This window comes from Balaenoptera borealis (genome assembly GCF_965194805.1).
Source record: "Balaenoptera borealis genome assembly, chromosome: 6".
Lineage (NCBI taxonomy): Eukaryota > Metazoa > Chordata > Mammalia > Artiodactyla > Balaenopteridae > Balaenoptera > Balaenoptera borealis.
Window position 1 is genome coordinate 125428006 of NC_138863.1, and position 22121 is coordinate 125450126.

General features: G+C 47.2%; 1 long non-coding RNA gene across 1 annotated transcript; it reads right to left on the reverse strand.

The window, feature by feature from the left end:
* Positions 1 to 9084: 9084 nt before the first annotated feature.
* Positions 9085 to 10897, reverse strand: LOC309630949. The gene is made up of 2 exons (XR_014245975.1): positions 10581 to 10897; positions 9085 to 9222 (listed from the first exon to the last, which is right to left on the reverse strand). It is a non-coding gene; the product is annotated as an uncharacterized lncRNA (long non-coding RNA).
* Between the last annotated feature and the right edge of the window lie 11224 nt (positions 10898 to 22121).

Sequence of the window (22121 nt, forward strand, 5' to 3'; positions counted from 1 at the left end):
CCCCCGTCACACACACACACCACGGGCTCCTCGCTTCTGACTTCTGTCAGCACGAGGACTGGCTGCTCTTTCCCTTCCTCCTGTTTGTACCGTCTCCTTATTCTCTTCCTGTTCCTCTTTCTCCTTCTCTTTCTGCCTCTTCCCCACTCTCTTTAATTCACCAAGTATTATTAGTTATTTTTCACAAACATCCTGAGTAGCTCAGCAGAATTATTATTCTCATTTGCCTCTGAGGAAAAAGTGGCAGAGAAAGGTTGGGGTTACTGTCACCACGCCCCTGGGACACCTCATGAAGCAGCCCTGAACTGGAGTCCACCTGTCCGGCCCTCGCTCGTGCCTGATGTCTCACGTGGCTCCCTGATGCCAGGTCCCTCCCTGATTGCCTAACACCCGGGGGCTCCTCCCAGCACCGCGGCTCTGCTCTCCAGATTCAGCCTCGTCATCCCTGAAACCACTGGTCCTTCACTCCAAGCCTTCCCAGCCCCCTCTCAGAGCTGCTCTGCAGGACTCAAAGCCCCCACGGTGCACCATCAAGGAGGCTGGCACCAGCATAGGTGAGTTAAGGGTCAGCCATCTTCATCCTTAGGGCTCATCACACCCCTCAACCCAGTGTGACGTAGCTCCTTCGGCAGATGGTTTCTACAAGTCAAATCACAAGGGTTGGGGTCCTTTCTTCCACTGGTTCTTCATCAGAGGCCAGCCTAGCTGAAGCTGAGCGGGGCAGGGTTCCGTGTCCCAAGAGACAGCAGTGCCACTGGACCTTCAGGCCCTCCAGACTGCTCAGACCAGTCTCAGAGAGCGGGGCTCCCTGGGCCCTCAAACAGTGGCCGCCCTGCCGTGGCCAGGCCTGGTGGCTCTGGCCAGGCTGAGCCACACAGAACCCTGGAGCTAGCAGACACCGGTGCCCGCTCCTCTGAGCCCACCTTGCTCAGCATCCTCATCTGAAGACAGAAGAAGGCATCCTGCCCCAGGACTGTGGTGGACACCGCGGGGTAAGGCATGTGGAAGCCACTGGAAACGGACAGCACTTGTCCCCACCTGCTGCCCACAGAAAGCCCAGCACTGCCCCCTCCCCACTAGACTAAGAGCCGGCGAGCCCTTCAGAATGGAGGGCTTCCAGCACGACCGGCACGCACGGCCATTTTCAGGGAGACCAACTCTGAGATTGTGTCCCCACGAGATGAGTCACCACCTCTCATTCCTGGAGTCACGCGGATAATCAGGCTCTCATGAGCCAGCTGACAGTCAGCCTTAAGCACAGCACAGGGTCCGTGCCAGGAGAAATCTGGGCAGCTTTCTGTCGCCATGGGAGACACAACCTACCACCTGGAGTCCCTGAGACGACCCTTCCCCCGCTGGGCCTGCCCCCGCTCTCCCTGACCCTCTACCACCGTCCTTGAGAACCAGCCTCTCAGGTCCTCTGCCCTGGAAGTAATTCACGCCAAAGCAAGAAGACCTGAACGATGTTATCCCTGGAGGTTTATAAAATTATGAAGTTGTAGAGAGATTGCTGAGCAGAGAAACTGCACTGTGATTGGTCTGGCTTGGATTCCCGCAGCCAGCGAACCTGGCTCTTCCTACAGATTCCCTTACAGGCCGATGCCTGACTTCGCTGAGCCCTCACTTGCAAGTCCAGTCTCTGGTCCACACCTTTCACCTAACCCTGCTGCCTTAAGATCCCTTAGCTTGGGGGGGCCTAGAAGTCAGATATCCCAGTGATGATGAATATGTCTAATGCCCTGGTCTTGGTTTCTGTTTGCCATTCTCCACTAAGGGGACCAGGGCTGGTGCAGAAGTGTGAGAGCCTGGACCATCGTACACCAGAGAGTAAGGAAGCGCTCAGAAAACCCTGAGGGTGTGTTAAAAGGACTCAGGAGTCAGCTTAAAGGGACTGCTTCTGGCCAAATGTGGGACATGGTGAACATTAAAACATTGATAGTAATGAATTCTATCCCATATCATAAGATAACCCATGGGGCATACTGACACATGAAGGACCAGCAGAAGAATGTCAACCAACAAATGTAAAAGGAATGGTGGAGTCAGGAAATTCACGTTGGATATTCAGACTGGTGGGTGAAAGCTTGATGAGGGACAGAATACTTATTTCAAAGTCTCTCCTCTCAAACTATTAATTACAAAGGGGAAATGGTCACTTTACAGTGGAGAAATCCGGCAAACACCACCTTTACCAAACAAACACCCTGCAGCCCTGCCGTTTAAGCTTCCAGAAGTCACCTGCTGAAGTGCCCTCCAGGAGCGACCTTTGTCCCTGTGCATATGGTGTGCTCAGCAACTTGTGCTCAGTGTCAGGCTATGACTTGAATGCAGCTGAATTCAGCCCACGTACACGTCACTACAGTGATTACTAACCAAAGAGGTACTTTCAACTCAAAAAATACCTGCTTTCTATGGGTGGCCACTTGGCATACAGGTCAGACTTGACTTTGAATTTCTGCCAAACTGTGGGAGCGCAGGCAAGTTGCTTCACCTCTCTGAGCTTCACTCCTCCATCTATATAATGGAGATGATAATAATAATACCTATTGAATGAATCAGCAATTCCACTCCTAGTATTTCCTCAAGAGAAATGAAATCGTATGTCCTCACAAAGGCTTGTACATGTTATGTTCATAGCTGCTTTTTTCATGATAGCCCCAAACCAGAAACAATCCAACTATTCATCAACTGGTTAGCAAAGAAAGGAACAAACCAAGGCTCGTATGAATGAATTTCAAATGCGGTATGCTAAGTGAAAGAAGCCAGACAGAAGACTTCAGAGTACGGGATTCCATTTATATGAAAGTCTAGAGGTAAAGCTATAGTGGTCAGTGGTTGCCAGGGGCCAAGAGGGGAGGATTGTCTACAGAGGGGTGATGGGAATGCTCTATGTCATGAACATTGTGGTGACGGTGATTAAAAGCTTGTATACTTTTGTCAAAACTCATCAAATTGTACACAAAATTGCTGAATTTTGTTGTATGTCAATTAAGCCTAATAAAACTGATTTTAAAATACCTGCATTACAATGTCGCTGTGAGGGTTAATGGAATGATATCTATGCAGCCCCAAGTTCAGTGCCTGAGTAGGACAGGAGTCCTAAAATAATAGCTGCTAACTGCGCGCGCAGTCTTCGGACAAGCAGGCAAGTGTGCAGACAAGAGGCCGCCCAGGGAACCACCCTCTCAAGACGTTCTCAGCTAAACTGAGTAACCGGGTGATGCGAGGTGGAGTAAGGAAAGCGCGGGTGCGCAGGTCCGAGGAGAGGAGCCGCGGAGTCCTGCAGACCCACGCAGGGCGCTGTCACCGCCCTCGGGGCACCAAGAGCAGCAGAAGCCCCTCGTGCCCCTGGGAAATGGGCACGCGCTCTCATCGTGGAGCCGTCCTTTGTCCACCGATTCGGCCTCAGGGAGCCCTGCCCGGGCACCACCTCACCCAGCCGAAATGGTGAAAGTCCACGCTGCCTGCCGCCGCCCACGCCTTGGGCCGCCCGCCCCTCCCTCCACCCTGCCCCTCGTAGCCTCGTCCCATTCGTCGCCCGGGCAGAGCCCCGCATCCACCCCGGGAAGTCCGCATCACTCCGGTCTGGAAGCTCTTAGCCCGAGGGTCAAACCTTCTGCCCCAGGAAAAGCCGGAGGGAAGGCTGCGGGGCCGGGGCTGGAGGGGAGGGGCAGGGGAAAGACAGCGGCGCCATAGACAGCCTCACTGTTAACAGCGAGGGATCCCAGAGTGTTTATGTGTGTTGTGTCTTGTTGCTTGGCAACCAGGTCTGGGCCGCGAGCAGGCTGGGGAGGAGGGGGTCTCCTTGCTGGAGTGGGTTGCTGTGACTCATGCCTGCACGCTGTGGCCCCTGGGACTAGGTTGCCAGGTACACGTCGTTTCAGGCCGGGTGCAGCCAGCCAGGGCTCTCTTCCTGTGGAACCGAGTCTGGAGCAGCACCAGCTCCTGGGAGGAACATGGGCCGCATAGTCAGACCACCACTGGGCCCCGGGTTCTGCCAGCTGTGTAGCGTTGAGCAAGTCCCTTAACCTCTCTGACCTCAGCCTGCTCATCTGTAAATGAAGAGTATGAGATCACATTTAGAGTGACTCCTAACTGGGGGCTTACAACAGACTTTAAATACATGAACTCATTCACACTTACCCCTCCCCCCACTTGACAATGAGGAAACTGTAGTCCAGGGCAAAGTTGACTAACTTTCCTAAAATCACCTAATTTGTAGGTGGAAGAAGCAGGATTCCAATTGGATCTGTGTGGTACAGCACCCTGCCTTTTCACTGTGACACCCCACCTCAAGTGCTCAGATACCTGGCCCCTCCAAGGGGTTCAGGGACTGAGTTCCTGGGCTCAGCCTGAAGCGATTCTCCAGGGCAGACCCTCAGAGGATGGAGGGCTGGAGAATTCCCTCTGACGTCAGGGCCAGGTCTCAGACTAGCACGGATGGTCCCTGCACTTGGCCGGGAGAGGCTGCAGCTGCCTTCAGGCCTCAGCCTGCCTCCTCTCACTGGAAAGCTGGCTTCTCATTGCGGTGGCTTCTCTTGTTGTGGCACCAGGGATCGAACCCATGTCCCCTGCACTGGCAGGCGGATTCCCAACCACTGTGCCACCAGGGAAGTCCCCCCTTTTCTATTCTTGAGTCACCTTACCGGGTGTCTTCCAAGTGCTGCACGGTGTCAGATTTTGACCAGTTTCCTTAGAGCTGCAGGAATCTCTTGAGTCAGGGTAAAGGATACAGATCTGGCCATGTCACTCTGTTACAGACCAGGGTTCTTGGCCTCCTTAATAAATAGAAATTGATAAGAGGCCAGGCAAGGCTTTACTGGGGCCCCTGCTAGAGCAGGAGGGAGCGAGAACAAGTAACAGGCTCCCTTGCTTGCTCACTCCCCGACCGGGGGGTGCGGGGTGTGGGGAGTGAACTGGTTCCTTATATGGGGTGAGGGTAGGGGTGTGTCCAGGGGTCGGGCCGGAGGGGTGGCTGAGGTGGTCTGCCCACCCCTTTGGTGGTGGTGTGTGCAGGGGGCATGCGCAGTACCCTACTTTTACTCCCAGCTCTTCAGAAGTGGCAGCTGGGATTTTGGTCTTTTTGTATCGTATTGTCCATAATTTGCCCCAGCTGCCCATGCACACAGTTATTTTTAGTTTCTTTGTATTTAGTTTCTCATAGTTTCTTTGTATCTGTTGCAAACATCACTGAGGAGATGTTTGTCCAGGTGCAAGCACTGCAGCAAAGTGTCCCAGGTCCCAGGTCCCAGCCTGTTTCAATTCCCCTTCACAGAGCACCTCGGTGGCCTCCTTGCCCACAGGATGAAGTTTAAACTCCATCGTGTGGCAGGCGGACAAGGCTTCCATCCTGGGGCTTCAGCATCTCCAGCCCGTCTTGTCATTCTCATCACGCCCTGCTCTCCAGACCCCAAATCCTCAACCAGTCCCACCTCTCAGGCCTGCATGTCCCCCACAGACTGTCTCCTCTCCTCCCTCTCCCTCGGCAGGCCTCCCCGCCATGCTCTCCTGAAGCCCTCCCCAGCCTCCCTGTGCTGGATGCTTCCCAGGCTCACTAGGACTCAGGCAGGTAGGTCTTAGCTGCCCCATTTTACAGGGGAGGAAACTGAGGCTCAGGAAGATGACTTTCCAACGGTCACACTCCCGTCCTGCCAGGTTGACAGCCCTCACTCCCACCCTGTTCATCTCTGTCACTGCAAGGTCCCCTGTGGCTGCTTCTACGGCTGCCTCCCGATGAGACCGAAAGCACCCCAATGGCAAAGTACCCCACCTCCATCGTGCATGCCTGCTTCTGCCTAGGACCAGCTGTGCGTATTTGCTGAGTAAGTGGTTGCATGGGTAGGTGAAGGACAAAATGTTTGTTTTATCTTAAAGAGCCTAAAGCCTCCAACATTAGGAATTTGAGGCTATCGATATAAGGGCAGGAAATCTCTGGTTCATGACCCTTAGGCTAATTTCATCCAGCTCTGGACACTTTTTAAAAATCTACTCTTATTATTCAGACCTATTTCTCCCCAGTAGCTGTAAAAATGTAGCATTGTTTTAAAGGCCATAAGCAAATGTATCCTGAAAAGGCACAGCAGTTTGGGCCCTCACTCCCCTTCTTAGGGCCTCAGTTTCCCTGTTTGCACAACAAGAAGCTGGCCTAGAGGGGTGTTTTTCAAACTGCAGGTCCTGATCCATTCATTGGTATGTTGTGAAATCGAAGTAGGGGGAAATAACCTGCATGGGGTAGAAAGTATCACACATGACAAGAGTGACTACTGTCTTGTGAAATTTTAAGTTGAATGTGTGTCTCTATGGTAGGACATCTTGTAAAATATATTTTTTATTTTTTACTGTGGGTGACAATCAGAAGAGTTTGAAAGCCCCTCTCCCTCTGAGACCCGAGGCTTTCATCATTCGGAACTGGAGTGCAGGTGGACCGCTCCCCCCCCACACACACACACACAAACACTTTTTGTGGTGGGTGAACCCCACTGTAACAATCCATCCACATCCCCTCCGCTGTTCTTCAGTTTGAGAAAAAGGAAACAATATAGACATTGTTAAAGAAAAAAACAGAATAGATCTTTTCTGTTCTGTTTTAAAAATAATAGATGCTGTGGTTTAAAAAAACAAAAACAATTCAAGCAGTACTGATGCAAGGGAAAAAAGAAAAATCATCCTCTCCCTTTCAACTCCTGGCCCCAGGTGCACCCCAGAGGCAAGCTCTGCTGCGTGGAGCCCACTGGAGGGGCACTGCCACTCTGAATCCATCCTTTTATCTGAATGGAGGCCAGGTCCCCACAGGTGCTCCCAGCCAAGGACTGAGGGACCAAGCTGCCCTCCCTCGCTCTGGTTCGCTCTCAGTCTCACGGTCTGTGTGCCCCCTGCCTCTCTTCTCGGCCCTGCACAGTTTGCCCCTCGCCTTCCCAAGCTGCCCCAATGGCAGCCCAGTTCTGCATTTTCATTTAACCAAGTTAAATCTGACTCATGCTTAGATCTTACTTTCTAAATACGTTTTCCAGTGAAACAAACCAGGGCTCCTAGAGAAAGGGTTGATCGCAGCGCTGGAGCAGGGAAAGTACAAGATGAGCCTGCAACATCTTGTGTCAGACAATAAGGAAGTGCTCCAAGGAATGATGGGGGCACATCATAGACACAGGGACCAACTCAAAGGAGCTCCCGATAGCCAAATGTGGTGCAATCTGAGCAAAAATAAAAAGGTAATAGTAATGGACTATAAGCTGTAGAATGAAATAAACATCCACAAGTCCATACAGATATACAAATAATGGAATAAATACATAAATGGGGGAAGGAGACAGCTCTTTTCTACAGCAGAATTCCAAAGAACAAATGTAGAAAGAACAGTGGTAATAGGAAAATCACCATTTGGTAAAAAACAAAAACAAAAACAAAAACACAGTAATAACTCTTGCAAACAAGAATCACTGATGGGGGACTTCCTGGTGGCACAGTGGTTAAAAATCCGCCTGCCAATGCAGGGGACACAGGTTCGATCCCTGGTCCGGGAAGATCCCACATGCCGTGAAGCAACTAAGCCCATGCGCCACAACTACTGCGCCTGCGCTCTAGAGACCGCGAGCCACAACTACTGAGCCCACATGCCGCAACTACTGAAGCCCATGCGCCTAGAGCCCATGCTCCGCAACAAGAGAAGCCACCTCAATGAGAAGCCCGTGCACCGCTACGAAGAGTAGCCCCCGCTCGCCGCAACTAGAGAAAGCCTGCGCACAGCAATGAAGACCCAATGCAGCTATAAATAAATAAATTTTTAAAAAAATCATTGATGGATGCTAAAATTAGGAGGAAAATGTAAGAGGAGAAACAGGATATTTACATAGTCATAAAGCTTCTCCCCACAGGATGTTTATTAATTACAAAGGAAAACAGTAACTTTACAGTGGAGAAACCTCAGGAAGACATCACTTTAACTAAGTGATCAAAGTTACCATGACTAGTACAGGTGTACCTGGGAGATATTTTGGTTTGGGTTGCAGACCGCTGCAACAAAGCGAATATTGCTATAAAGCGAGTCACACTTTATTTTCCCAGTGCATACAAACGTTATGTTTACACTATACCTTAGTCAATTAAGCGTGCAATAGCATTGTCTAAAAAAAACAATGTACATACCTTAATTTAAACATACTTCATTGCTTAAAAAGTGCTATCTTCTGGGCTTTCAGCGAGTGGTAGTAGGAACATGAAAGGTCAATGACCACAGACAACCATAACAAATATAATAGTAAGGAAAAGTCTGAACTATTGTGAGACTTGCCAAAACGTGACACAGAGACACAAAGTGAGCAAATGCTGTTGGAAAAATGGTGCCACAAGACTTACTTGATGCTGGCTTGCCACAAACTTTCAGTTTGTGAAAAATGCAATAAAGGGCAATACAGCAAAGAGCAATAAAACGAGGTATTCCTGTAATTAGACACATCAACAAGACTTGATGTGGTGTCCTGAGACAGGCACAACATTGCTTCCATGGCAATGCATATTGCCCAAAATGCATAACCTCAATCTATGAATGAAAAAACATCAGACAAACCCAAAGTGAGGAATGTCTTACAAAACAACTGGCCAAAGTGCCACAGTGACAAGGACTGTGGAACTGTCCCAGATGGGAGGAGACCCAGGAGACATGACATGTGGGATTTTCAAAATAAAAAGACTGGGTGCTGGTAGCCAGCATCAGAAGGGTACAGCCTACAGGATGGCAAATCACTCAACTCAGGGCTGCCCCGAATGCTAGTTCTTTGGCTTCATCCCAGGGGCAGAGCTGAGGGTGGTCGGAGTTGTCCATGGGGAGGGAGAGTGAAGGGGGAGTGGGAGGAAGGCCAAGTACGTGAACTTGGTGGTGGGTACAGGACTGTTACATTTGTTCCTGACACCCCGGTGTAGGTTTGAAATGTTTTTAAATAAAAATTTTGAAGTAACATATATACAACAGAATTCAAACACCACAGTGAAAAGTCTTCTTCCCATTCCCAAGTTCCTCCCCTCCCCCACCCCACCTCCCTTCCTCCCTCCTAGGTTATCACAGTTACAGAGGATTCGATGCACATCAGATAATAACAAACAGGTATGTGTATTTATTGCCCGTAGAGGTTGGGGGCTCTGTCTTCGGTCACAGGAAGTCAAGGAGGGTCATGACGGGTGAGAGCCAGGAAGCTTCTGCCAACAGGTGAAGAAGGTCCTTTCCTGCTGCTGTGTTTTGTATTGCAGACAGAAAAGACAGATATGTCTGGATACCATCAAACACATTGGTGTTGCACTAATAGGTAGGTCAAAACATCAACTGAGTGTTTCATGATCATCAATTTTTAAAAATAGGAAATATATTCTAAGAAAAAAGGGGAATACAGTAGATGAAACAAGATGGACAAAACGTTCATTGTGAAGCTGAGGGACGCGTACATGGAAGCTGATTACATTATTCTACTTTTCTGTGTTTGAGACTTCCCACAATAGTTTCTGTATATCTCCTAGGCAGCTTTTCTTTCCATTAAAAAAAAATAAAAAGTGAGAGAGAGAGAGAGAAAGGAATAGACAATGGCGAGAGTGCATCACTGTATTAAGGGTCGTTTTTGTGAAACTTTGTTACCATGTAAAACGTATTTCTTACTGAGGGTTGAGGGCTTGTCGTTATTTTTTTAAAGTTTGAAAAAGACTGCCTTAAGCCACAACTGTCAGAAGGCTAGAACCTGGATCACCAAGACAGTTTGCCCCAGGCTGCAATCCATAGGGCATGTCACGTTCCTGGTATCCACCAGGCAATACATGCCGCAGGCCTGACTTCCTTGAAACTTGATTCGAAGACTAGTTGTTTAATGGGTAACCAGGGACGACAACCACTCAGCTTGGGGGTGTGTGGTCCCATGGGGGACCCTGCCACACCGCAGGGTACAGGGCTCCCAGGGGTGGTGTGGGACTGCCCCAGGGCCTAGCAAGTTCAACCACAGAGGAGGCTAAGGGCGCCTGTGCCGAGGGCTCTCCCGCCAGCTGACAAACCCTGGGGTAGCTTAGCTGGGCTGGAACGGTTCCCAGCGTGGGCATCCCCCTCAGGCCGGAGCCGCCCACCCCAGCCCAGGACGTGCTCTCTGCAGACCAAGCTGCCTTCTTAACAGCTGGGCGGGGCGCGCCTTCTGTGAAAGGTGCGGAGTCTAGGCTCTGGGGGCCACACAGCCCCTCACAACTGCTCCGTCCTGCAGCTGTCGTGCAAAGCAGTCATGGAAAATACATAAACAAATAAGCACTGTTGTTCCAATAAAATTTTTCATGGACGCTGAGGTTTGAATTTTATATAATTTTGTTTCTTACAAAATAAATCATTTGGGGGGACTTAACCATGAAAATATGTAAAAATCAATTTAGCTCCTGGGCTGAACAGAAACATGAGATGCTGGATTTGGCCCGCAGGCCACAGGTTGCAAACCCTTGCTTTGGAAGTGGCCCTCCTTTCCTCCCTCTCCCCCATCCCTCCCTCCCTCCTCCCCCGCTCTCCGCTCCGGGTTCCCGACTGCAGCCCAGACGCGGCGGCCGGCGGTCAGGGGGCGCTGACTCACAGGCTGACTCAGCGGCAGGCGAGCAGCCAGCACACGCCCGGACTGGGCGGCGGGGCGCCGGGCGGGCTGGCGGCCGGCCGGCCGGCGGCGCTGCCCTCGGAGGTAGGGGCGTGGCGGCGGCCGCGCAGGGGACGGAGCGGCGCGGGCCCGGGCGCACGCCCCGCCGCAGGAGCAGCCTTGCGGGGCCGGGCAACCCGCGCTGCCGGGCGCGGTGGCCTCGCCAGAGCCTGCGCCCCGAAGGACGACGGCCCCCGGCGCAGGACAGGCCCGGAAGACGCCGGGCGCACGGGGGCGGTGACCGGGAGGGAGGCCCGGCCTGCGCAGGTCCCTTGGGGCCAGTCCCCGGCCGGGAGAGGGTGGGGCGCCGGCTCCGCCCACCTCTTCACACGCCCCCTCCCGGAATTCCAGCCACGCCCCCGCCCCCGTCCTCCACCCCGCCCCGGTCCTTCGCCCCCGCGGTCCAGCCTGGGCTGGCCTCCTCCAGGCAACCTTCCCACGGGGCCTCCTCGGGGCTAGGTAGGGCCCGCTCCAGGGTTGCCTGGGGAACCTCCCTCCTGGCACCTTCGACGTCGCTGTCCGCCTGCCTGTTTTGTGACAGGCTTCATCAGCAGACTGTGAGCCCCTGGAGGGCAGCGACCGGGTCTCAGTTGACTCTGCATCCCTGGGGCTTAAACAGAGCCCAGGCAGAGGAGGAGGTGGACTTCTATTCAAGTGACCAACTTTAGAGATCCCACCTGAGACACATCCATACCAGATCCCCCAAACCGATAATAATATAATAGGTGAAAAATGAGACACTTATTTGTTATACCCAGAGTAATATAATATGTAAGAAAATTCTACACGTACATATCTGTATTACTTTAACATAGAAATATGAACAAAGCGTTTATTTGAAATGATATCTATTAGAATTACACATTTTATATGTGTAATATGAAAAATAGGTGTCTATTTGAAATGATATATTCTGTATTTACTTTTCTGTTACATAACTGCTATTGTTTATACAAAACAATAGGATTAGTAACAATTAATAATTAAGAGTAGGACGAATTAAGCAAATAATATGTATGAGAAAGAAATAGGAAAATAGTTTTATAATGTTTCTTTCCTCTGACAGGGAAATTTATTTTAACCCATTATAGGTTACTTAAATTTTGTATTAAGATACATACATATGAAAGGCTATGTACTATATGATTGCAACCATATGACATTCTGGAAAAGGCAGAACCATGAGCAGAATGAAAAGATCAGTAGCTTCCAGGGGTTGGGTTAGTGCCAGGGATGAATAGGTGAAGCACAACATCAAGAGTGAATCCTAATGTAAGCTATGGGTTTTGGCTGATGATGTTATGTCAATGCAGGTTCATAGTTGTAACAGATGCACCACTGCTGTGGGGATGTTGATAATGGGAGGGGCTGCACATGTGTAGGGACAGGGGGGTATATGAGAAATCTCTGTACTTTCCCCCTTGATTTTGCTGTGAACCTAAAACTGCTCTACAAAATAAATTTTTTAAAAATACATGTAAGACTTTTAAAAGGGAGAATGTAAATATAATAGGACTAATTAAACAGATATTACCAGTATTTAATTTTTAAAAATAACGACATTTCTGTTCTATGATACAAAGGCTCTTTTTACCTCTTTCTATTTCCTTGCCTGCAGCCTTTAGGAAACCCGTCTTTTGTGTAGTGATCAAACTGAATGTGGTCAAACATAAAATTCTTTGACTTGCAACCCTGCTGTTATTAAGCGCACTTTGCACTGATTCCAGCTGTCAGTCCAATGTGATGGCACCAAGCTAACGATTCTCTCAACAAAATCATTTGAGCTTGGAATACTTAGGGTCTTACTAACAGCAGCAAGTTTTTAGACTGTAGGGATTAGTTTCCAGATCTCCAAAAATGTCCATCCGCTTCATACCTACAGGCTGGTTTTGGTAGATACGTTGTTTGTCAGCTCCTTTGCATCTATAAATTCATTATGTAGGATATTCGTGTCTAAAATGTCCTTTTTAGACATTTTGAAGCACTCTGGATGTCGTAAGTTAAACCTCTCAGGGAAAATGATTTTAAAGCACAGTGGTATTTGAACTTAGGAAATTAAAGTTGAACGACAAATAATTTCCAGTTTTAGTAAAGAAATGATAAAATCCTGTTTAAATTCGTTGTCCTTTTCTGGTGACATTTTGTTTTATTTCCCCCAAGGTGAGTCACTTTTCATTATATGAGTTTTTGTCACTACCTACACATCACATTGAACAACTCAGGGGCAGTCAGCTCACGCATTTTTAGGGTCCACATGGCCTCTTCAAACATCATCAGTTTTAGAGGAACAGTTTTTTAAATTAATTAACTTATTTATTTATTTATTTTTGGCTGTGTTGGGTCTTCGTTGCTGTGCGCAGGCTTCCTCTAATTGCGGTGAGCGGGGGCTACTCTTCGTTGCAGTGCACAGGCTTCTCATGGGCTCTTGGTGTGCGGGCTTCAATAGTTGTGGCATGTGGTCTCAATAGTTGTGGCATGCCGGCTGCAGAAAGTGTGATTGTTGGTAGTGTCTGATAGATTCAGCTCTACATCATAAAGAGCCAACACATTTGTTATCAAAATTTTTCTCCTTTTTTTCACTCATAGGATATTTCAGTTACAGCCTCTGAATGAGGAAATGTAACTTTACTCAGTTTCATTGAACAGTGAAAGGAGCAATACGTTCATTCTTGTGGCAGGCCCAAGCTAATTAAATGGCCACTGTTTTTCTTTTTTTTCTATTGAGGTATAGTTTTGTTTTGTTTTGTTTTTTGGTCGTGCAGCATGCAGGATCTTAGTTCCCTGACCAGGGATAGAACCTGTGCGCCCTGCAGTGGAAGTGCGGAGTCTTAACCACTGGACCACCAGGGAAGTCCTATTGAGGTATAGTTGATATACAATATTTATAAGTTTCAGATGTACAACATAATAATTCACAATTTTAAAGGTTATATTCCATTTATAGTTATCATAAAATATTGGCTGTATTCCATGTGTTGTACAATATATTCTTTTTTTTTAATGGTATTAATTTTTTTTTTTTACAAATTTATTTATTGATTGATTTTTGGCTGTGTTGGTCTTCGTTGCTGCATGCAGGCTTTCTCTAGTTGTGGTGAGCGGGGGCTGCTCTTTGTTGCGGTGCACGGGCTTCTCATTGTGGTGGCTTCTCTTGTTGCAGAGCACGGGCTCTAGGCGCGTGGGCTTCAGTAGTTGTAGCACGCGGGCTCAGTAGTTGTGGCTCACAGGCTCCAGAGCGCAGGCTCAGTAGTTGTGGTGCACAGGCTTAGTTGCTCTGCGGCATGTGGGATCTTCCCGGACCAGGGCTCGAACCCATGTCCCCTGCATTGGCAGGCGGATTCTTAACCACTGCGCCACCAGGGAAGCCCTGTACAATATATTCTTGGAGCTTATTTATTTTATACATAGTGGTTTGTGCTTCTTAATCCCCTATCCCTAGCATGCCCCTTCCCCATTCCCTCTCCCCACTGGTAACCACTAGTTTGTTCTCTACATCTGAGAGTCTGTTTCTTTTTTGTTATATTCACTAGTTTGTTGTATTTCTTAGATTCCACATATAAGTGATATATACAGTATTTGTCTTTTTCTGTCTGACTTGTTTCACTTAGCATAATGCCCTCCAAGTCCATCCATGTTGTTTCAAATGGCATTATTTCATTCTTTTTTATAGCTGAGTAATATTCCATTGTATATATATATATATATATATATATATATATATATATATATATATATATATATATATATATATATACCACATCTTCTTTATTCATTCATCTGTCGATGGACACTTAGGTTACTTCCATGTCTTGGCTATTGTAAATAATGCTGCTATGAACATAATGGTGCATGTGTTTTTTCAAAGTGTGGTTTCCTTTGGATATATGCCCAGGAGTGGGATTGCTGAGTCATATGGTAGCTCTATTTTTAGTTTTTTGAGAAACTGCCATACTGTTTTCCATAATGGCTTCACCAGTTTACATTCCCACCAACAAGTGTACAAAGGTTCCCTTTTCTTCATATCCTCACCAACATTTGTTATTTGTGTTCTTGTTGATGATAGCCATTCTGACAAGTGTGAGGTAACATCTCACAGTGGTTTTAATTTGGGTTTCTCTGATGATTAATGATGTTGAGCATTTTTTCATGTGCCTGTTGGCCATCTGTTTGTCTTCTTTGGAGAAATGTCTATTTAGGTCTCCTGCCCATTTTTTTAATCAGGTTTTTTTTTTTTAATGTTGAGTTGTATAAGCTGTTTATATATTTTGGATATTAACCCCTTATCTGTCATATCACTTTCAAATATTTTCTCCATTCAGGTTGTCTTTTTATTTTGTTGATGGTTTCCTTTGCTGCACAAAAGCTTCTAAGTTTAATTAGGTCCCATTTGTTTATTTTTACCTTTATTTCCTTTGCTTTAGGAGACAGATTCAAAAAAATATTGCTATGATTTATGTCAAAGAGTGTTCTGCCTATGTTTTCTTCTAGGAGCTGTATGGTTTCTGGTCTTACATTTAGGTCTTTGAGCTTATTTTTGTATATGGTGTTAGAGAATGTTCTAATTTCATACTCTTACATGTAGCTGTCCAATTTTCCCAGCACCTCTTATTTTTTAAATTAATTAATTAATTAGGTTGTGCTGGGTCTTAGTTGCAGCAGGTGGGCTCATTAGTTGCAGCTCACAGGTTCCTTAGTTGCGGCTCGCAGTCTTCTTAGTTGCAGCACATGGGCTCCTTAGTTGTGGCATGCAAACTCTTAGTTGCAGCATGCATGTGGGATCTAGTTCCCTGACCAGGGATCAAACCTGGGTCCCCCTCATTGGGAGCGCAGAGTCTTAACCACTGCGCCACCAGGGATGTCCTTTCCCAGTACCTCTTATTGAAGAGACTGTCTTTTCTCCATTGTATATTCTTGCCTCCTTTGTCATAGATTAATTGAAAATAAATGAATGGGTTTATTTTTGAGCTCTCTATTCTGTTTCATTGATCTATGTGCCTGTTTTTGTGCCAGTACCATGCTGTTTTGATTACTGTAGCTTTGTGGTATAGTCTGAAGTCAGGGAGCGTGATTCCTCCAGCAGCCACTATTTTCAACTGCGAATTGTTGTTTTTGGGGGAGGCCAAAAAACCCTTTTGATTAATTCAGAAGCACTTGCCTGTCTCATTGGGGACTTGTGAGAATCAGTTTCTACATGTGCTTTCACATTCCTTTTTCCATCATGCCCATCCCAAATTCTTTTCTGCATACTGTGCAGTATGCTCTTTTTGATTTTTTACCTCCCTAACCCAGTTGTATGTGTTATGCCAGCTGTCATTAAAGTAACATAGTCATTTAGCCTTCTAAATGACCATCATGTCTGGTTCCTGCTGGCATTGACTGGTATTGTCATCATTTTCATTTTCATTATTCAAACTCTTAAAAAACATGGCCACAATATTCACCATGTTAAAAATTAAACTAGCACTGTCTCGACACAAATCATAACAGTCAGTCCACTGCAAAGTGGATGTTCATGCTTTAGATTACAGTGCACTTAAGTTGAATCACTAGGTAGCGGGGGTGGTGGTGGTTTATAATGGATGACCTGCTATCAGGAACTGCAAATCGTGGTTGCCATCATCAGCAACAGAGACTAGGGAAAGTGCTATGTCCATTTGGCACTAAAACCATTGTGGCTTTCAGCCTCTCTTTTGGGGGTCACCTTTGGGTTTTGTACCTTTCCCCTAACCTTCTGTGAGTTTACCCAATGTAGGACTTTTAGTGCTAAAATCAGGACAGTCCCAGACAAACCAGGTTGGTTGGTCACTCTAGCAAATGCTTGCAGGATCAGGAGCTCAGTCTCAATATAAATACTGTATGACATCACTAATGAGTGAAAAAAAAAAAAAACAACCAACTCATAGACTAAGGAAACAGACTGGTGATTGCCAGAAGGTGGGGGCTGGGCGGGGGAAATGGGTGAAGGTGGTCAGTTATAAGATAAATAAGTTCTGGGGATGTAATGTACAGCATGGTAACTATAGTTAACAATGATGTATTGCATATATGAAAGTTGCAATGAGAGTAGATCTTAAAAGTTCACATCACAAGACAAAAATTGTAACTAGGTGAGGTGACAGATATTAACTAAACTTATTGTGGTGATCATTTTGCAATATACACATATCTCAAATCATTATGTTGTATACCTTATATTAATACGTTATATGTTAATTGCATCTCAATAAAACTGCAAAAAGAGAAATGTCTCCATATTAAAAAATCAATTGTATTTCTATATACTAGCAACAAACAATTGTAAATTGTAATCTGTAAAATGCCATTTACAATAGCATTTTAAAAACATGAGTTAAGTAGGGATAAATTTAACAGAATATATTCAAGACTGACGCACTGAAAGCTATCAAACTTTGGTGAGAGAAATTAACAAAGACCTAAAAAAAAAAAAATGGAGAGAAATACCATGTTAATAGATCAGAAGACTCAATACTGATATGTCTTTTCTCCCCAGATTGTTCTATAGCATCAACTCAACCCCAATCAAAATTCCAGCAAGCATTTTTTTTGGTAGAAATTGACAAGCTGATCCTAAAATGTGTGTAGAAATGCAAAGGACCTAGAATAGCCAAAACAATTTTGAAAAAGAACAAAGAGGATTTACACTGCCTGATTTCATGACTCACTGGAATCTTGTAACAGTGGTCAAGCAATTAAGACAGTATGATGCAGGCATAAGGAGGAACAGATAGCTCAATAGAATAAAATAAAGTGCAGACGTAGACACGTGCATATATGGTCAATTGATTTTTGACAAAGTACTGAGGCAATTCAATGGGGAAATGATAGTGTTTGCCACAAATGGTGCTGGAACAACTAGATATCCATAGGGAAAAAAAAAAAAAGAACCAATCCCTGCCTCACACCATATATAAAAATTAATAAATTCAAAATGGGTTGGAGATCCAAATGTAAAAGCTAAAACCATAAAGCTTCTAGAAGAAAACGTAAGAGAAAACCTTTGTGACCTATGTGATCTAAGGCAAAGATTTCTTAGGTAGGACACAAAAACACAAACTATAAAAAATATTGATAGTTGGACTTCATCAAAATTAAAAATATTTGCTCATGAAAAGACACTGTTAAGTAATAAAAGACAAACCATCAACTGAAAGAAAATTTTACTTATGTGACAAAGGACTTGTTGCCAGAATATATAAAAATTCTCAAAACTCAGTTTAAAAAATAGGTCAAAGATTTAAACAGTAACATAACCAAAGAAGATATATGAATGGCAAGTAAGCACATGAAAAGATGCTTAACATCATTAGTGATTAGGGAAATAAAAATTCAAGCTACAATGCGATACTACAATTCACCTATTAGAATAGCTAACAGTTAATAAACAAAACCCAAAGAACTGACCACACCAAATGCTGGCAGGATGCCGAGCAGTTAGAACATTTGTATGTTGCTGGTGGGAATGCAAAATAATATAAGCCACTTTCGATAACAGTTTTGCTCTCTTTCTTTTTTTTTTTAACAAAAGTAAACATGTACTTACCACATGACTCAGCAATCCCATTCCTAGATATTTGCCCACAAGAAATGAAAACATATACCCACACAAAGACCTGTGCGTGAATGTTCTAGCAGTTTTATTTAATAATAGCCAAGAAGTGGCAAATGGATAACAAATTGTGGTACCTCCGTATAATGGAAACTACTCAGCAATAAAAAGAAACTGCTGATACACACATCAACATGGATAAATCTGAAAAGCTTCATGTTGAATGAAAGAAGCCAGTTTTAAAAAGGCTACATACTGTAAGGATTCCATTTATATGCCATTCTACAAAAAACAACAGAAATCAGATCAGTGGTTGCCAGGGGCTGTGGGTGTTAGAAATGTCCCATTTAATTATTGTGCTGGTGGTTACACTATTACAGACATCTGTCAAAACAAACAGAACTGTTCATTCAAGAAGAGTGAATTTTACTGCATGTAAATTATACCTCAAACCTATTTTTTAAAAAAAGAATGAAATAATGCCATTTGCAGCAACATGGATGGACCTAAGTGAGTCCGTGGATGGACTCACTAAGTGGAGTGAGTCAGCCAGAGAAAGACAAATATCATATGATATCACTTATATGTGGAATCTAAAGAAATGATGCAGATGAACTTGTTTATAGAACAGAAACCGACTCACAGACTTAGAGGGCAGGCTTGTGGTTGCCAAGGGGGAGAGGCGGGGGAGGGATGAAGTGGGAGGTTAAGACTGGCATATGCACGCTACCATATGTAAAACAGATAATCAACAAGGGCCTACTGTATAGCACAGGGAACTATACTCAAGACTCTGTAGTAACCTATTTGGGGAAAAAATCTGAAAAAGAATAGATATATGAATATGTATAACTAAATCACTTTGCTGTGCACCTGAAACTAACACAACATTGTGAATCAACTATACTCCAATATAAAATTTAAAAAAAAAGAATCAATGTGTCCTTGTGCTGTTGACATCATTTCCCCTGGGGGGTTTGATCCTCACCTTCTCTCTGGGATATTTGGGGAGCCACAAGAGAAAATTGTTGTCGATTAATCGATCACCTGTTAAGTCTCAGGCCCACCTTGTAGAAACTATTTGATCCTCATAACAACCACCTGAGGTGGATGCTATTCTTGGCCTCGTTTACAGAGTAGAAATTGGGGCCCAGGGAAGTTAAACAGCCCAGCCAGGAAGGAGCCAAGATGAGGCTTAAACCCGCGTAAGCCTGACCCCGAAGATGAGTTTTTGAACACCCCACTGCTGGATGCCGTCTGATAATTGTGACTTTCTGTTTCCCCCCATACACACCTTTGCTTCTTGTTCCTTCACCTGGGTCCTCACAAATTCAGGGAATTCCCTGCACACAGACGTCCTTCCTGTCTCTCAATCACCTCTGGCTGGGATGCCTAAATTCTGCTCTAGCATCTGGAGTCGACCTGACTGAATTCGGGCCCATGTGGGGTGACTCACACCTGGGAAGAGAAACCCCAGAGTCAGACAAGGTCAGTCATCCGCGCCCACCAAGCCCGGTGAAGCTGCACCTTGGAGCAGCGGTCTGGACCCTTCTGTGGGACCAGAGCAGCGCCCCCTGCTGGAAGCCTGTTGCAGGTGAGCAGAGACGCCGGATTCCAAGCTGCACCTGGACTCTCCAGGTGATGCCAGGCTTTCAGAGCCAGCAGAACTCGGCAATGGCTGGTGGCGTGGACCTTCCCTGCTTCAGGGAGGTGAGCCGGGCCTCCTGCGCCGGCAGCCAATGCGGAGGCGGTGATGCAGGCACCCGCGCTGCAGCGCCCCAGGAGGCCAACAGCAGAAAGGGCAAGAGGAGCCCTCCTGACCTCCGGACGGCCTTCCAGGCCTTTGCGGACCCCAGCACTGGTCACTCCTCCCACTGCAGGCGCTCTGGCTCTTCTGGGTGCCAGTGGGCATCTGGGCTGGTTTGGAAGGGGGTGCCTCGGGCAGAGTCCCTTATTCTTGGTCAGGGTCTGTGGTGGACCCTACATAGACGTCACATGGAGCTGATCTCCTGGGCTAGGCTGGGGAGCAGGTGGGAGGCGAGGAGGTGGTGGGGAAGGGAATATGCGCAGGAGTCCCTGTGAACACACACAGCGCCTGGCACTTGGCAGGCGGGGTGACGGGTGGCAGGCGGTGGAGTGGAGGCGATGCCGCAGACCCATGGGGGAGGACCCTGGAGCAAACACAGGGGTGCAGGAGGCATTTTCACACATTCCTCAGCTTGCAAGCCTCCCCTCTTGCGTGGTCAGGCACGTCGTCTCCATGCTTCCTACCCGAGTCGACAGGACCGTGACTTCCCTTCTCCAAGCAGTGGCCCCAGACCCTACAAACAGCCGCTGGCTCCCCACTTCCTAGAGGCTCCATCCCAAACTCTGTCCCCTCCCCCTCCCCACCTGAGGGCCCTTCCTCTTTTACCTGGGTCCTGCCTGCCCTCTGATGTCCAGCTGAAGCTCTGCGTCCTCCCGGCAGCCTTCCCTGACCATCCCACTTGTGCTGATTTCCCTCTCCTCGGAATTCCATAAGCATCGCCATCCGCACCTGTCACCTGGCCTCCGCCCAGTGGGTCTGCCTTGTTAGACGTTCACCCTGTTCCTCTGGTCTTCTCCAGTGGGCCGTGTGGGCAGCACAAGGGCTTTGTACTTCACAGCCGGGGCACGGTGCTGTACCCCGGTAGGAGGCGTCTGGTTGCAAAGAGACTTAAGGAAAGAGCGGGTTTCCCAGGAGCGCAGGGGGACCACCATGAAGCCAGAGGCAGGATACGCCCCAGTCATGACGAGGTAGGCTGCTACCGCCCGCCCGCAGCCCGCCCGAGACTCTCAGCCTCTGTCTGCACGTTCTACATCTTCCTCCTCATCGGCCTCGTCTGCTTTAGTCTGAAATGTCAGTGCCCAGCCTCTGGCTTCAAAATCTGAGCCCAGGGACTTGCCTGGTGGTCCAGTGGTTAAGACTCCGTGCTTCCACTGCAGGGGGCGTAGGTTTGATCCCTGGTCGGGGAACTAAGATCCCGCATGCCGCACGGTGTGGCCAAAAAATTAAAAAATTAAAAAATCTGTGAGTCCAGTGCTCACAGTGGAATAAGGCTCTAATGCCCTACACCTGGGGGCTGAGGGGGAGAATCTGATGGACTCCTGGGTCAGGGGACTTCCTGGTGCCGTCACCAGAGGCCAGCAGGGCAGGGTCACATGAGCCGTTCAGGGGCTGGGACTTTGAGGAGTTTGGTCAAGTCCTCCAAGGAGGGAGTGGGGTTTGCAAGAAGTGGGGACATCCCCGGTACAGGAAGGAAGATACGGAATAAATGCTCACGGACCACAGGGCCAGGGCAGAGGCTCCAGGTCGACCCCTTTACTTCTGCTCCTGCCCTTTCTGGCAAACCGGTCAAGAACTGACTGCAGCCTTTTCGGAATCCTGTTTATTTTTCTCACTTGCTCACAGAAGTGGCCAAGAGGTGCTGGGAAGACCTGAGTTCTAATCCAGGCCCGCCACTTACCAGCTCCGTGAATTTGGGCAAGTGACAAAAGATTTCTGAGCGTCATCTGCAAAATCGAAGTTACGGGAACAGTCGTGTGCAGTCGTGTGTGCGTGTGTGTGTGGGCTTGGGGGGCAGTTACCAGAGCGGCTGGAGCTGAGAGTTTAGCCAAGTGCTTGGCACCCATGTGGTAGGGACCCTGAGAGGCATATCTTTTCATGTTTTACATCAAACCTTCATGATGTAATCAGGATGGCCGGCCGGCCACTGAGTAATTAACAATGTTTCTTTTCTTTTACGCTGACACATAAAATAGATGCATCTTATAACTAATGGCATCCTAGATTTGGTGAAATATCATTACCGGTTGTGCTGATCTGAGGCAAACTGCAGTATCTCCGGGTAAAAATGTCCCCATCAGCTAAAGGGGGACAATGTCCCTCCTTCAGCCAG